Here is a 3,323-nt window from a genome sequence, read left to right as displayed (position 1 = left end):
GGAGTACACTTACCATGGAGAGTGCCAGCCAGATTTATCGTGCAAGATTAACATGGTGGGACCTGGGCACCACTCTGGTAAGGACGGAGATGAGGGCAACTGCTCTCATAGCAAAGACACAGAGGAAGCCGCTCCACGCGATCGGCTCCGCCACGACGGCAAGCGCTACGTCACAGAGGGAGAAGTGAAGAACATAAGATATCAATGACCTCTCTCTGATCACCTCCTCAACAAGTATGTGAGTCAGTATGACCAACGCCGACGGTACAACGACGATGATGAAAAGGATCGTTTGGAAAGGGATGACAGGAGACGTCGTCGGCATGATCACGACGAGGAGCGATACGAGCGCCACGCCAAGGAAAGGTCCAGGGAACAAGACGACGAGGATAGGCACTGGGACTGCCCCTTCTTCAGACACTGCTGGGAGTCAGGAATAAGCCGATTGCCAACAATCGGCAACTGCCCGGAATGCAAACAGAAGAAGAAGGATGCAGCTAACGTGTCTGTGTTCAAACGCCTAGGGCCTCTCCCGCCTCGGAACAAGCATACTGAGTCCGCTCGGGTGGAAGATCTCGAGGAACTAGAGGACGATGATGAAGAAAACAAGTATCATCGGCCAAGATGGTGCCCTGATGGGCTCAGCCGTTCCCAGAAGCGAAGGGTTCAGCGTCTACGTGGGTTGGAAGAAGCTGAAAGGTTATACCTGCACACGTTGAGGAAGGTACGGCCTGATCTGGCCGCCAAAATTCAGCGAACCCTGGACGAAGAAGGTCGGCCACAAAGAAAAGAGTGGCGCCCCAAGCAAAGGAGAGCCGATGATGAAACATCGGCTGGCACAAACATGGTGCTCATCCTCCCAACGGAGTTTACTGCTCGAGGATTAAACGATGCACTCAAGGTGGACGACGGCAAGCGCATCGACATGACAGAGGATGAAGTTAGGCTGGTCGTGTCCACTGGCCTAACCATGTAGCTGGAGCAAATCAATGAGCAAACGTGGCGAGGCTGATCCTTGTGATCGGCCCCAAAAAAATTATGGAGGGACATTACAAAACCTTCATCGAACAAACAACGTGGAGGCCGATTCCAGCAATCGGCCAAAATTATCCTCATCATACATTCTGCCTAGGTTCAGCTTTTGATTCAACAGGGAATACCTGAAGAGCCGATACCATCAAATCCCTTGAAAGAATCGGCTCGGGGGGCACCTAGGTGGATAAAACATGAGGATATGCAGTAGAAGCGTCTTGCAAATACCCAGCAGCCCAAGATATCCTTTGATGATGGGTATTGAAGAATGGGGGCCGATACATGAATCGGCCGTAAAAAATTCAAAAAAAATTTAGCACAGCCGATGCGCAGACGTCGACTTAAGGATACAAAGCCGACGCCGCCGCCATCGACTCTAGAACAATTACACGAGACCCACAAGGCTCAGGTTTGCGCCAAAGAAAGCCGACAACCCTTTGCGACAGTTCAGCGGTAGCATCAATTTGACATGCAAGACACCGGCGTTCAATGGAAGCATCCTCGCTGATGTTCTCGCCTTGATGAAGGCTCGGGGGGCAGCTAATTTGGTGGATGCTCTATTTTCTGGGAGCCGATTGAAGTTGCATCGGCTGACCCTGCATCGCGGCCTTCTCCAAAAACGCTGAGCTACTTGCAGAGGAAGACTGCTAAGGCGGCATCGGCTTTGAGAAGTGCTTGACTGACGGTCTAATCGATATCTGAGTCCGGCTTCATGGGCGTCTAAAAAAGGAGGAGTCTGATACGTTGCTATTGGCCTTGGTGTGGCGAGCTGAAGGATTGAAATTGAACTAATTGAAAGATAAAACGGGAGAACAATTTTCATTAGTTCAAAGGAGCAGCTTTACAAGAAGGAGCCGATGGCTCTCAAAAGAGGGATCTGGTGCTTAGTGCACTGCTACTACTAGTCCTACTCTACTAGTCGTCGTTGTCCTCATCATCGTCGTCGTCAATGTCGTCGGCGCTGCTCCCAGGAAGCCCCTCGTCGTTGCTGCCCCAGCCTTTGGACGGAGCTTCGTCTTCCTCGTCATCATCATCATCCTCGCTGTCCGCCCAAGAGCGGAAGCGTTTCATCGGCGGGTACCCGGCGGAGGAGGAGGAATCATCTTCCTCCTCCTCCTCTTCTCCTTCCTCGTCGTCATCTTCGTCCTCGCTGTCCGCCCACCTGCGGGAGCGCTTCTTCGGAGGGAGCTTGGTGGAGGGGGAGGCCTTGGTATTTTCTACTTCTCCTTCTTTCTTCTCCTTGTCGGAGGAGATGGGGTTCACCCCGGAGTGGAGGTCGTCCTCATTCTCGTTCTTCGGCGACGGTTGGAGGGGGAGGCCTGAGGGGGAAGAGGAAGAGGAAGACATTGCTACAGGGAAGAGGGTTTTTTGGGTGCCGATAGCTAGAACAGAGGAAGAGGATGAAGAGGGCTAATCAGTCGGCACGGTTAAATAAAGGGAGGAGCCTAGTGGAAATTTAATGCTATTGCAGTTTCCGAGATGCTGAGGCTGTCAAGATTTTGCAGAGAAGCCAAGGAGGCGAGGCGAAATGATGGAAGATTCTGCGGCAGTCCTGCTCTGCCACGACATGACCCGACGAAAGAAAGCATGATGATTTTGGAAATGTCATTTCCAAAACCAGGGGGGCATGTGTTATCACCAGAATTTGACCGAGTCAGAGGTGGGCCGCGATCAAGGTGGACTTGAAGATCATACATGGAAGAAATACGTGAATCGGCCTTGTGTACCAAGTTTGGGCTAATTGCCCGTGTATCTGTACCATAGTAGGATACGTGTCTGTTAGGAGTTAGAGTTTTACCCGTGCACGATTAGGTGCACGCTTGAGTTAGAAAGTCCCCTGGACTATAAATATGTATCTAGGGTTTATGAAATAAACAACAACCAACGTTCAACACAAACAAATCTCGGCGCATCGCCAACTCCTTCGTCTCAAGGGTTTATCCTGGTAAGCACCATGCTGCCTAGATCGCATCTTGCGATCTAGGCATCATAAGCTTGTCTACGTTGTTCATGCGTTGCTCGTGCTGAAGCCTTTTTGATGACGAGCAACGTAGTTATCTTAGATGTGTTAGGGTTAGCATTGTTCTTCATACAATATGCTGTCGTAGTGCAACCCTTATGCATCTAGCCGCCCTTACACCTATCTCAGGTGTAGGGGCGGCACCCCGCTTGATCATCGTTTAGTAGATCCGATCCGTTACGGTTGCTCCTTGTTCTACAAGGATTAGTTTAATATCCGCAATAGTTAGGCCCTACAAAGGGTTGGAGGATCCAGCGGCATGTAGGGTGAA

Source organism: Lolium rigidum, chromosome 4 (assembly GCF_022539505.1).
Source record: "Lolium rigidum isolate FL_2022 chromosome 4, APGP_CSIRO_Lrig_0.1, whole genome shotgun sequence".
Taxonomy (NCBI): domain Eukaryota; kingdom Viridiplantae; phylum Streptophyta; class Magnoliopsida; order Poales; family Poaceae; genus Lolium; species Lolium rigidum.
This window is presented reverse-complemented; position numbering follows the sequence as displayed.